Raw genomic sequence first — 14,663 nt, forward strand, 5'->3', positions numbered from 1 at the left:
TGATAGAATAACATCAGTTTCATTTCAGTGTCAGAAATTCATGTTCCTCAGAGGACGAGCCCTGCTGACTGTCTCTGAGGTTTCTATGTCGTGTCTCCAACCTGTCTTCACCCAGAGGCATTATGGTTTCAGGTTGTCTGTCCTGAACGTAATATCTGCAGAACGCCTTGAGGGATTGTTTTCTCATTTGGCACAAACATTCACTTGGACTCAATGATGACCTGACTAGATCTCAGGGTTCAAAGGTCAAAGGTCACAGGGCCCTTTCAAGGTAGCCGACTAAGTCAGGTATTCCTGACGTCCAGGAACACCTGAGGAACATGTCAGGAACATGTCAGGAACACTTCAGTTACATGTCAGGAACATGTCAGGAACATGTGAGGTACATGTCAGGAACATTTCAGGTACATGTCAGGAACATATGAGGAACATGTCAGGAACATGTCAGGAACATGTCAGGAACATGTCAGGAACATTTCAGTTACATGTCAGGAACATATGAGGAACATGACAGGAACATGTCAGGAACATTTCAGTTACATGTCAGGAACATGTGAGGAACATGTCAGGAACATGTGAGGAACATGAAAGGAACATGTCAGGAACGTGTCAGGAACATGTCAGGAACATTTCAGTTACATGTCAGGAACATATGAGGAACATGACAGGAACATATCAGGAACGTGTCAGGAACATGTCAGGAACATTTCAGTTACATGTCAGGAACATGTGAGGAACATGACAGGAACATGTCAGGAACGTGTCAGGAACATGTCAGGAACATTTCAGTTACATGTCAGGAACATATGAGGAACATGACAGGAACATGTCAGGAACCTGTCAGGAACATGTCAGGAACATTTCAGTTACATGTCAGGAACATGTGAGGAACATGACAGGAACATGTCAGGAACATTTCAGTTACATGTCAGGAACATGTGAGAAACGTGTCAGGTACATGTCAGGAACCTTTCAGTTATATGTCAGGAACATGTCAGGAACATGTCAGGAACATGTCAGGAACACTTCAGTTACATGTCAGGAACATGTCAGGAACATGTGAGGTACATGTCAGGAACATTTCAGGTACATGTCAGGAACATATGAGGAACATGTCAGGAACATGTCAGGAACATGTCAGGAACATGTCAGGAACATTTCAGTTACATGTCAGGAACATATGAGGAACATGACAGGAACATGTCAGGAACATTTCAGTTACATGTCAGGAACATGTGAGGAACATGTCAGGAACATGTGAGGAACATGAAAGGAACATGTCAGGAACGTGTCAGGAACATGTCAGGAACATTTCAGTTACATGTCAGGAACATATAAGGAACATGACAGGAACATATCAGGAACGTGTCAGGAACATGTCAGGAACATTTCAGTTACATGTCAGGAACATGTGAGGAACATGACAGGAACATGTCAGGAACGTGTCAGGAACATGTCAGGAACATTTCAGTTACATGTCAGGAACATATGAGGAACATGACAGGAACATGTCAGGAACCTGTCAGGAACATGTCAGGAACATTTCAGTTACATGTCAGGAACATGTGAGGAACATGACAGGAACATGTCAGGAACATTTCAGTTACATGTCAGGAACATGTGAGAAACGTGTCAGGTACATGTCAGGAACCTTTCAGTTATATGTCAGGAACATGTCAGGAACGTGTCAGGAACATGTCAGGAACATTTCAGTTACATGTCAGGAACATGTGAGGAACATGACAGGAACATGTCAGGAACGTGTCAGGAACATGTCAGGAACATTTCAGTTACATGTCAGGAACATATGAGGAACATGACAGGAACATGTCAGGAACGTGTCAGGAACATGTCAGGAACATTTCAGTTACATGTCAGGAACATATGAGGAACATGACAGGAACATGTCAGGAACGTGTCAGGAACATGTCAGGAACATTTCAGTTACATGTCAGGAACATGTGAGGAACGTGTCAGGTACATGTCAGGAACCTTTCAGTTATATGTCAGGTACATGTCAGGAACATATGAGGTACATGTGAGGAACATGTGAGGAACATGTCAGGAACATATGAGGACACACTTGAAATAAACCATTATTAGAATCCAGCTGTCAAACTTCTCAGCAGATAATTACAGACGTGTGTTATTCAGTGTTTTTACTGAAACTCACTCTTCTGCTGATGTCATGCAGCTGATGGGACACGTCAGAGTCTTCAGAAGCTTTGACAGGCGGAGGCTCAGTAAATAAAAAACGTCTGAGTGAAGCTGTGCACTTTAACAACCTTCTCAACACTGAAGACAATTCAGCAGGGAGCTTTTATGAATCACCTCCATTTTGAAGTGTTTTCTTCTTTAGTGACATCCTCCTCTCCTTCACGACAGCTGCTCGGGCCCCAGGAGACTCAGATTAAACATGGCTTTAGTTCGTTTGAGGAGTTTGACTGTGCACTCACAAGACGATTATAGTTAAGAACAAAGTCACCCGCTGACTTGAAACAGAAGATAGACTTCCTGGTAACTCGTGGAAATGATGAAATGTCTGCCATCTTTTTTTGGGTGGAATGAAGACGTGATTTATTTCACACCATCGAAAGGTTTCTCTCTTCCAGCTCCTTTGAGATGTGAAAGATTAAAATCTCACTTGACTTCCACTGACTGGTTCACACACGGCCTCCTGTCTTCACAGGCGTGATGAGGAGCACATGATCCTTCAGACCAATCAGCTGCTCCGCTTACATCACTGTCTGAAGCACTCACTGACCCCGACTCACAAAGCTCATCTGCAAAAACATCAACAACATCTGCACAGGTCATTGTCATAGGATTACAACAACAACAACAACAACAACAACAACATTTTATATGTTTAGCTCAAAATGTCTGTTTATATCCTCACATGATTCAGATGTTTTTTAAAGATAAGAAGAATCATCAGAGACAAGCCTGAGAGCCATCTGTCCTATCGTCTGTCCCCTGACCCTGTCCTCCTGCCTGTCCTCTCATCCTCTAGTCTGTCCCCTGATCCTGTCCTCTCATCTGTCCCCTGACCCTGTCCTCTGGTCTGTCCCCTGACCCTGTCCTCTGGTCTGTCCCCTGACCCTGTCCTCTGATCTGTCCCCTGACCCTGTCCTCTGGTCTGTCCCCTGACCAGGTCCTCTCATCTGTCCCCTAACCCTGTTCTCCTGCCTGTCCTCTAGTCTGTCCCCTGACCCTGTCCTCTGGTCTGTCCCCTCACCCTGTCCTCCTGCCTGTCCTCTCATCCTCTCATCTGTCCCCTGACCCTGTCCTATCGTCTGTCCCCTGACCCTGTCCTCTCATCCTCTAGTCTGTCCCCTGACCCTGTCCTCTGGTCTGTCCTCTCATCTGTCCCCTGACCCTGTCCTCTAGTCTGTCCCCTCACCCTGTCCTCCTGCCTGTCCTCTCATCTGTCCCCTGACCCTGTCCTCTGGTCTGTCCACTGACCCTGTCCTATCGTCTGGTCTGTCCTCTTGTCTGTCCCCTGACCCTGTCCTATCGTCTGTCCCCTGACCCTGTCCTCTCATCTGTCCCCTGACCCTGACCTATCGTCTGTCCCCTGACCCTGTCCTCTGGTCTGTCCCCTCACCCTGTCCTCTCGTCTGTCCCCTGACCCTGTCCTCTGGTCTGTCGCCTGACCCTGTCCTCTCATCTGTCCCCTGACCCTGTCCTCTCGTCTGTCCCCTGACCCTGTCCTCTGGTTCGTCCCCTGACCCTGTCATCTGGTCTGTCCCCTGACCCTGTCCTCCTGCCTGTCCTCTCATCTGTCCCCTGACCGTCCTCTCATCTGTCCCCTCACCCTGTCCTCCTGCCTGTCCTCTAGTCTGTCCCCTTACCCTGTCCTCTCATCTGTCCCCTGACCCTGTCCTCTGGTTCGTCCCCTGACCCTGTCCTCTCGTCTGTCCCCTGACCCTGTCCTCTGGTGTGTCCCCTGACCCTGTCCTCTCATCTGTCCCCTGACCCTGTCCTCTCGTCTGTCCCCTTACCCTGTCCTCTGGTCTGTCCCCTCACCCTGTCCTCCTGCCTGTCCCCTTACCCTGTCCTCTCATCTGTCCCCTGACCCTGTCCTCTGGTTCGTCCCCTGACCCTGTCATCTGGTCTGTCCCCTGACCCTGTCCTCCTGCCTGTCCTCTCATCTGTCCCCTGACCGTCCTCTCATCTGTCCCCTCACCCTGTCCTCCTGCCTGTCCTCTCATCCTCTCATCTGTCCCCTGACCCTGTCCTATCGTCTGTCCCCTGACCATGTCCTCTTGTCTGTCCCCTGACCCTGTCCTATCGTCTGTCCCCTGACCCTGTCCTCTCATCTGTCCCCTGACCCTGTCCTATCGTCTGTCCCCTGACCCTGTCCTCTGGTCTGTCCCCTTGTCTGTCCCCTGACCCTGTCCTCTGGTCTGTCCCCTGACCCTGTCCTCTCATCTGTCCCCTGACCCTGTCCTCTCGTCTGTCCCCTGACCCTGTCCTCTGGTCTGTCCCCTCACCCTGTCCTCCTGCCTGTCCTCTAGTCTGTCCCCTTACCCTGTCCTCTCATCTGTCCCCTGACCCTGTCATCTGGTCTGTCCCCTCACCCGACCTCCTGCCTGTCCTCTCATCCTCTCATCTGTCCCCTGACCCTGTCCTCCTGCCTGTCCTCTCATCTGTCCCCTGACCGTCCTCTCATCTGTCCCCTCACCCTGTCCCCTGACCCTGTCCTCTCATCTGTCCCCTGACCCTGTCCTCTGGTCTGTCCCCTGACCCTGTCCTCTGGTCTGTCCCCTCACCCTGTCCTCTGGTCTGTCCCCTGACCCTGTCCTCTGGTCTGTCCCCTGACCCTGTCCTCTGGTCTGTCCCCTCACCCTGTCCTCTGGTCTGTCCTCTGGTCTGTCCCCTGACCCTGTCCTCCTGCCTGTCCTATCATCTGTCCCCTGACCGTCCTCTCATCTGTCCCCTCACCCTGTCCTCCTGCCTGTCCTCTAGTCTGTCCCCTTACCCTGTTCTCTCATCTGTCCCCTGACCCTGTCCTCTGGTTCGTCCCCTGACCCTGTCCTCTCGTCTGTCCCCTGACCCTGTCCTCTGGTGTGTCCCCTGACCCTGTCCTCTCATCTGTCCCCTGACCCTGTCCTCTCGTCTGTCCCCTTACCCTGTCCTCTGGTCTGTCCCCTCACCCTGTCCTCCTGCCTGTCCCCTTACCCTGTCCTCTAATCTGTCCCCTGACCCTGTCCTCTGGTTCGTCCCCTGACCCTGTCATCTGGTCTGTCCCCTGACCCTGTCCTCCTGCCTGTCCTCTCATCTGTCCCCTGACCGTCCTCTCATCTGTCCCCTCACCCTGTCCTCCTGCCTGTCCTCTCATCCTCTCATCTGTCCCCTGACCCTGTCCTATCGTCTGTCCCCAGACCATGTCCTCTTGTCTGTCCCCTGACCCTGTCCTATCGTCTGTCCCCTGACCCTGTCCTCTCATCTGTCCCCTGACCCTGTCCTATCGTCTGTCCCCTGACCCTGTCCTCTGGTCTGTCCCCTTGTCTGTCCCCTGACCCTGTCCTCTGGTCTGTCCCCTGACCCTGTCCTCTCATCTGTCCCCTGACCCTGTCCTCTCGTCTGTCCCCTGACCCTGTCCTCTGGTCTGTCCCCTCACCCTGTCCTCCTGCCTGTCCTCTAGTCTGTCCCCTTACCCTGTCCTCTCATCTGTCCCCTGACCCTGTCATCTGGTCTGTCCCCTCACCCGACCTCCTGCCTGTCCTCTCATCCTCTCATCTGTCCCCTGACCCTGTCCTCCTGCCTGTCCTCTCATCTGTCCCCTGACCCTGTCCTCTGGTCTGTCCCCTGACCCTGTCCTCTGGTCTGTCCCCTCACCCTGTCCTCTGGTCTGTCCCCTGACCCTGTCCTCTGGTCTGTCCCCTCACCCTGTCCTCTGGTCTGTCCTCTGGTCTGTCCCCTGACCCTGTCCTCTCATCTGTCCCCTGACCCTGTCCTCTGGTCTGTCCCCTGACCCTGTCCTATCGTCTGTCCCCTGACCCTGTCCTCTGGTCTGTCCCCTCGTCTGTCCCCTGACCCTGTCCTCTGGTCTGTCCCCTGACCCTGTCCTCTCATCTGTCCCCTGACCCTGTCCTCTGGTCTGTCCCCTCACCCTGTCCTCTGGTCTGTCCTCTGGTCTGTCCCCTGACCCTGTCCTCTGGTCTGTCCCCTCGTCTGTCCCCTGACCCTGTCCTCTGGTCTGTCCCCTGACCCTGTCCTCTGGTCTGTCCCCTCGTCTGTCCCCTGACCCTGTCCTCTGGTCTGTCCCCTGACCCTGTCCTCTCATCTGTCCCCTGACCCTGTCCTCTGGTCTGTCCCCTGACCCTGTCCTCTCATCTGTCCCCTGACCCTGTCCTCTGGTCTGTCCCCTGACCCTGTCCTCTGGTCTGTCCCCTCACCCTGTCCTCTGGTCTGTCCCCTGACCCTGTCCTCTGGTCTGTCCCCTGACCCTGTCCTCTGGTCTGTCCCCTCACCCTGTCCTCTGGTCTGTCCTCTGGTCTGTCCCCTGACCCTGTCCTCTCATCTGTCCCCTGACCCTGTCCTCTGGTCTGTCCCCTGACCCTGTCCTATCGTCTGTCCCCTGACCTGTCCTCTGGTCTGTCCCCTCGTCTGTCCCCTGACCCTGTCCTCTGGTCTGTCCCCTGACCCTGTCCTCTCATCTGTCCCCTCACCCTGTCCTCTGGTCTGTCCTCTGGTCTGTCCCCTGACCCTGTCCTCTGGTCTGTCCCCTCACCCTGTCCTCTGGTCTGTCCTCTGGTCTGTCCCCTGACCCTGTCCTCTGGTCTGTCCCCTCGTCTGTCCCCTGACCCTGTCCTCTGGTCTGTCCCCTGACCCTGTCCTCTGGTCTGTCCCCTCGTCTGTCCCCTGACCCTGTCCTCTGGTCTGTCCCCTGACCCTGTCCTCTCATCTGTCCCCTGACCCTGTCCTCTGGTCTGTCCCCTGACCCTGTCCTCTGGTCTGTCCCCTCACCCTGTCCTCTGGTCTGTCCTCTGGTCTGTCCCCTGACCCTGTCCTCTCATCTGTCCCCTGACCCTGTCCTCTGGTCTGTCCCCTGACCCTGTCCTATCGTCTGTCCCCTGACCCTGTCCTCTGGTCTGTCGCCTCGTCTGTCCCCTGACCCTGTCCTCTGGTCTGTCCCCTGACCCTGTCCTCTCATCTGTCCCCTGACCCTGTCCTCTGGTCTGTCCCCTCACCCTGTCCTCTGGTCTGTCCTCTGGTCTGTCCCCTGACCCTGTCCTCTGGTCTGTCCCCTCGTCTGTCCCCTGACCCTGTCCTCTGGTCTGTCCCCTCGTCTGTCCCATGACCCTGTCCTCTGGTCTGTCCCCTGACCCTGTCCTCTCATCTGTCCCCTGACCCTGTCCTCTGGTCTGTCCCCTGACCCTGTCCTCTCATCTGTCCCCTGACCCTGTCCTCTGGTCTGTCCCCTGACCCTGTCCTCTGGTCTGTCCCCTCACCCTGTCCTCTGGTCTGTCCCCTGACCCTGTCCTCTGGTCTGTCCCCTGACCCTGTCCTCTGGTCTGTCCCCTCACCCTGTCCTCTGGTCTGTCCTCTGGTCTGTCCCCTGACCCTGTCCTCTCATCTGTCCCCTGACCCTGTCCTCTGGTCTGTCCCCTGACCCTGTCCTATCGTCTGTCCCCTGACCCTGTCCTCTGGTCTGTCCCCTCGTCTGTCCCCTGACCCTGTCCTCTGGTCTGTCCCCTGACCCTGTCCTCTCATCTGTCCCCTGACCCTGTCCTCTGGTCTGTCCCCTCACCCTGTCCTCTGGTGTGTCCTCTGGTCTGTCCCCTCACCCTGTCCTCTGGTGTGTCCTCTGGTCTGTCCCCTGACCCTGTCCTCTGGTCTGTCCCCTGACCCTGTCCTCTGGTCTGTCCCCTCACCCTGTCCTCTGGTGTGTCCTCTGGTCTGTCCCCTCACCCTGTCCTCCTGTCAGCACTGTGAGCACGATGCTTGAAGGCGAGGGACCTTCAGTGGTTCACTGCGTTCTGTGATGCATTGTGGGAAACACGGAGTCCACTGTAGGATTTCACTGAGTGAGCAGCTGAACTCACATCAGGATAGTGATGGAGCTCAGAACCTGTTTTCATAGAGTTGACTTTAAGAAGCTGTTTCAATTAGTTTTCTCCACTGATTCAAATTCAATATCAGCTGGAATATTAAATCAAAGTTAAAATATCTGTAGAAAAGTTTTGCTTGATGAGATTATTTTTCTCTTCAGACAGATAAAGAGAGTCAGTGAGAAGCTGTCTTCCAACAGAGGACGAGGATCTGAGGTTTGAAGACAGTGGAACTCGTCTCCTCCGTGGAACTGGGTCACGTCTGAATCACTTCAAGAGACAGAGGGAAAACTCAGGTTTCACATGTTCACATGTCACAGTAAGAAAAACTGGATATTTGTTCAGACGTGATTTCAAACAGAACCTGGAAGTGTGACGGTAACGCATGATGTGATCTGATGGCTTTGATCATAGATATATATAAAGGCTAGATGTCTCGTCCGCACATGGCGGCCATCTTGCCAGGGGTTGCTCGCCCACCCATAACATTGTGTTGGTAGTGGAACATGCACTTTTTAATTAACTATAACTTACTCAATTTTCAACCGATTTTTAAACGGTTTGGTTTGTTATAAACCTCAGAGATGTAGTTATGACACTTCATAGTTATGAATAATTATCTTTTGTTCTAAAAAATAGTATTATGTTCTAAAAATAGGTACAAGATTTCCCTTTACAAATATACATCAAGAAATGCTGCATGTTGAAATCCCCACCCTTTACAAAGATGTTTACTTATGAATAATTATAACCATGGCTTTTCATATGAAAATAACATTAAACAAACAGATAGGTGCAATAAATACACACATGCACAAGGTATTTATGTCAAATCAATATATAGGCTACTAAAACTCAACATACAGAATGGCAACATGAGATATATGTATACTTTTATAATAGGAATATTACTAATATAATAAAATAATTTGAATTATTACATGTTTAGTTTAAACAAGTAATAATTAAAATGTTGTATTATATATGTAATATTCTTTTTATAAAAGTGACATTTATTTGCAGGAAAAAAAGGTGTTAGATTTCCATTTACAAATATACATATATATAAATCCCCCCCCTTAGAGGGAACTAGACTACTGTGGAGGTATACACATGGAGGACAGACATAAAAAATGAAATCAATAAAAATCTATAATACTTATTAACCTCTTAAGAGTCGGATGAGATTCGCCTAAAACGCTGATATGATATGATAATGTTTGAATGTTGACCCTATTTTCTCTCCTCAAGGCACGACTCTCTTCTCCTCACTCTCGCTGAGGCTTCTTCAAGTTTGGCCTTTATAGCCTTAGGGCAGGGGTCGGCAACCTTTACTATCGAAAGAGCCATTTCGCCCCCTCTTCCCCCAAATTAAATGTGTCTGGAGCCGCAAAACATATTTGATAACACAGGTTATAAAGTTATATATATATATAGTTATACAATATATATAAAAACTATAGTTTGTTGCATTTATTAAATTATAGAACGACAATAAAAAAACTGTTGACATTTAACTGCTATTTTAACCTGTTAAAAAAAGGAAAACACCAAACTCTTATGAAGAGGAGAACAAAATGTGTAGGCCTATTTTGAAATAAATGAAATACAGAAATATGTTTTTTTTACTCATCTCCAGCCTGATACTTTTCAGCAGATGCTGTGTGCTCGCTCTGGAAATATCTTTCAACATTACATTTCTTATTGTTTGCTAATTCCTCGCCACATATCAAGCATACAGGTAAACCTGCATCGTTGGCTGTGAAGCAAATTAATCTGTCCACGCAGAATTAAACTCTATTTTCCTCCCAGATTTTTCTTCTCTGGGTTTTATCCCTGGTTAGTTTACCGAGGCCGGGGGTCGGACACTATAGATAAGCGACCTGCAGGAAAGAGCGCCGGGATGTAACAGGATGTGACGCATATTTTAGTTGATGAAATATTAAAACAAGTGAGAGCAGGTCAGACTGGAGGCGGACAGAGAAACTGAAGCTCGGTACAAACCAACTGCAGCTTCTGCTCTGATCAAGAAGCTGCAGCGCGGATCTGTGATCAGCTGTGAACAGAGGAACTCTGTGTTTTCACTGTTTCCTGTTAAGAAGCAGTGAGTCACTGAGCGGCACGTGAACGAGCTCTGATCTCACTGAGTCTCTGAGCGAGTGAGCGGGGCGGAGCCCCGGGGCCTGTTTGTGTGTCTGCTATCTGGGAGCACACACCCACACATTCACCCGCTCCTGGTATTTCATGACGGCCTGATACGATGTTGATTTAGAAAATGTAAGTGAACGTGACGTTCACACACGTTCATCAAATGAAAACTGATTCGTTAAGTTCACCGTTCGCAAAAAATATGCGCAACATGCAGAGCACTGCACAGGAGCCACCGCAGCGGGGCTGAAGAGCCGCAGGTTGCCGACCGCTGCCTTAGGGGAAGCAGGTAATGCATATAAGTGGTCAGCGGCCCGGCTCCCTGTTGTTTTGGCAAAATACACAAATATACAAATCTATAAATTATAGTAATACGGAAATTAATAACTTACTTTTTCAACAATTCAATCTTCACTTTTCAATTCTGTGAGCCTGAATAAATGTTTAGGTTCTCAAATTCTCCAATAGAAAACACAACAGCATGTATAGGCTCCTCCAATTATAAAGCAAAAAATGTTTTGTGGCTCTAGACAAAAATGTAAAGGTTGTCTACCCCTGGGTGTAGTTTTAATGTTCATGTATGTTAATTCATTCCAGTGTATGAGTGACAGAGAAAGTGAGATAGCCAGTGGTTTTCAAACTTTTTACACTGAGTACCACCTCAAATAATATTGGGCTCTTAGACTACTTACACCATCATAGACCTTTCTGGGTATCACCAAAATAAGATTAAGATTAAGATTAAGATATGTTTTTTTATACCAAACACATGCACAGACATGCACAACACACTCATGCAGGTAGGGAAATGTAACGTCTGCTTTTGACCCATCTGGTGCAGGACACACAGAGCAGTGAGCGACCATGTACGGCGCACGGGGAGCAGATGTTGGGGGAGTAAGGTGCCTTGCTCAGGGGCACTAGACAGGGTAGGGAGACTCTTGGATTTTTGGACAGATCAATCCAGGTTCGTCTTTTGTTGTCTCTCCGTGGAGTCGAACCAGAGACCTTCTCTGCCCATAGTCCAAGTTTCTGCCACTAGACCACCGCCTCTCTGGGTAACAGCCATATGATGCTCTCATTAGTTTGTGACATTCCACAGGCAAATACTCACAACATCAGGCATCAAGTCCATTGGCAGGTTGTCATCCGCCCTTCTAGAAGTGGTTGTGGTTCTTGTTGCTACCGACTCAAATAAACAGTAAAGAAGTTTTGAAGGTCTAAAATGTGCTGTAATAAACAACACATTATATAACTTGCAGAAACAAAAACTAAAATGTGTACCCTTTGAAGATGAGCTGGAAAGTTGAAAATGGTTGGCACAACACCATCCTTAAGCCGGACAGTCTGCCCCGTCCTGTCAGAGTCCTCTCTCCTGAAGTGCTCACTGCAGAGCAGCGTCCGTCAGAGGCAGCCTCCCACGTCCTCCTCCTCTCTCCGGTTTTGGGAAACCTTAAAAAAGTGAGAAATGTATCCAGATATATAAATTATTGTCAACATTTTCAATCCGTATTTTCCTTTACATTAAGGGTAAGGAAACAAATACACACCTAAATGATCATATATTTGGGGTTATCGTATGTATATGTGTGTATGTATGCATGCATGTATGTACATTAAGAATAAGATAACCAAAAAGGTGTCCAAAAGAAACATTCAGTGATTGTGTAAACAAACATATTCTAAAAAGCCTTGTGTCAACAACAATCTAGCAATACTATTATTTCTTAGCCCCGCTGTTCCTGGGCATACTTCCACTGAGTAACTAACGATTATCCTAAAAATAAATCATAATATTGTGATATCCTACAGGTGAGAGGTGATCCCACGGTCTCTATTGGAGCATCCGCAGGCTGCACAAAAGGCTGGCATCTTCACCGGCAATCAAGTCAGCAATTTCCTGTAGAAATCATAATGTAAGATCGGAAATAATGTGAAACTTCAGTTAAATCATGTACAACTTCAGGAATATTGAAAAGTAAGAACAATTCTGCTTCTCCCGTAGATGTAAAATTACTCGGTACTAGCCTAGCCTAGCCGTGATACACAACTAAGCTGCACGATTAAATCATTTTTCGAAGAGAAAAGCTACGATTTCAACATGTTCAAGCATCCAGAAGTCTAGCCACGTTAATAACGTTTGTAAGAAACCAAACCATTTGTAAATCCGTCAAGATTTCAGTGAGATAAGAGTGTTTGTGCAGATCACTGACCCTCCTCAGGTACCACAGATCCTTCCTGAAAGCTTCCCCCTGGCAAGATGGCCGCCTCTGATGACATTCTAGACTCCGCCCAATGCATCTAGCCTTTATATATATCTATGGCTTTGATGGGAGTGAATACTATTACAAGTACTAACAGTTATACTACTACTACTAATAATGATAAAATAAGCTAATTATTACTGTGTGGTTTAAATCCAAAGCAACAAAGAAGTACTAACAGTGGGACTCCACACATCCACCTGGTTCTGCAGAACCTCCAGGAACAGTGCGGCCCACGAGTCCACTGGTCCATGAGTCCACTGGTCCACTAGACCACTGGTCCATGAGTCCACTGGTCCACTAGACCACTGGTCCATGAGTCCACTGGTCCATGAGTCCACTGGTCCACTAGACTACTGGTCCATGAGTCCACTGGTCCACTAGACCACTGGTCCATGAGTCAACTGGTCCAAGAGTCCACTGGTCCACTAGACCACTGGTCCATGAGTCCACTGGTCCATGAGTCCACTGGTCCACTAGACTACTGCATCCTGACTGAGCTCATCAGACTTGACTGAGTCTGTCCTAGTGGTTTCCTCTGGATGTACAACACACACACAAACAGACACACACACTTCTCAGTCGTGGGAACCAGGTGCCACCTAGTGTCCCATGTGGGACTCACAGCCTCTCATCTCGTCCTGGAGTCCTGTGAGACGCTGCATCCAGAGAACTTCAGTGAATGAGATCAGAGAGTTTCAGAAGCTGATGAACAACCTGGTGTTTGAACTGAGGTCACCACAGTGTGTATTTATATCTCTGTGAGGACACTTTTAAATGGAGACCTTATAGAGGGAGGACGTTTCGGCCTGTCCTCACTTATTCAAAGAGCTGTTTGAGGTTTAAGACCTGCTTTTGGTATTAGAACCCCCCCCACACACACGCTGGTCTCGTGGTGTGTCAGGCATCATGACTCCCTGACAGCCGCCGGACCTCACCACGTCCTCCTGGCTCGTCTTGGCCCTAAGAGACGTGGAGGAGGGGTCAAAGGTCACGGCTGGGAGGAGCAGCAGTGATGGGAGCCGGTCCCGGCACAGCGGTCGGCGTGCAGGAGCCATGAGGCTGACATGTGGACTGACATGTGGACTGACATGTGGACTGACATGTGGACTGACATGTGGACTGAACTCATTCTGTCTCAGCTCGGGATATGATTAGATCCATTGACGATGGCCTGTCAGACATGCAGCAGGGACACGTCTCACCACGTCCCTCATGTCAACTGGCCTAAAGTCTGGACCCTGGTTCTGTAGAACATGGAGCTGATGTTCCCAGGAGAGGAACCACTCACTCACAGCAACAGTACCCCATGAAAAAATACTAAATAATAATCATGTTAAGATGAATTCAATCCAGAAGAAATTACATTCTCCTTCAGTCTCTCACCAACTGATCACATGACACAGTCCAGGATTGTTCATAGATCACGTTGAAACCAACATCAGAACCAACATCAGAACCAATCAAACATGGTACAGTTAAGATGGACTCCAGGTCTTTACAGTGGATGGAAGTGGTTCCATGGCCTGAGTGGTTCTGACATGAAGACGCAAACTCGTCCACAGATTAGATGGAGCCGCTCTAGAGGCCAGGTATCCTCAGGACGTCCAGAACCATGAGTTGGGTCGACCTCGGACGTCCAGAACCATGAGGTGGGTCGACCTCAGGACATTCAGAACCATGAGGCGGGTCGACCTCAGGACGTTCAGAACCATGAGGCGGGTCGACCTCAGGACGTTCAGAACCATGAGGCGGGTCGACCTCAGGACGTTCAGAACCATGAGGCGGGTCGACCTCAGGATGTTCAGAACCATGAGGCGGGTCGACCTCAGGTCGTTCACTACCATGAGGTGGGTCGACCTCGGACGTTCAGAACCATGAGTTGGGGCGGGTCGACCTCAGGACGAAGGTGCAGCCGTTCAGGTATCTGAGGCCAATGAAGAACAACAGAACAGATCCTTACATCAGGAAGAACATCTACATGAGAACAACTACACAACTCAACTACACAACTCAGAACCAGCCCTGACAGAAGCAGAACAGGAGAGAGAGAACACTGCTGGTGAGATGTGACTTGAGACTCTAAATGGATCCCAGCTGCCACAAACCTCACAGACGAAGAAGAAGACGTAAAGGAGCTGGACATTTAAAAAACTACATTTCCCAGAGCTCCCGGTGCGCATGCGTGCGA

This window comes from Platichthys flesus, chromosome 6 (assembly GCF_949316205.1).
Source record: "Platichthys flesus chromosome 6, fPlaFle2.1, whole genome shotgun sequence".
NCBI classification, from domain to species: domain Eukaryota; kingdom Metazoa; phylum Chordata; class Actinopteri; order Pleuronectiformes; family Pleuronectidae; genus Platichthys; species Platichthys flesus.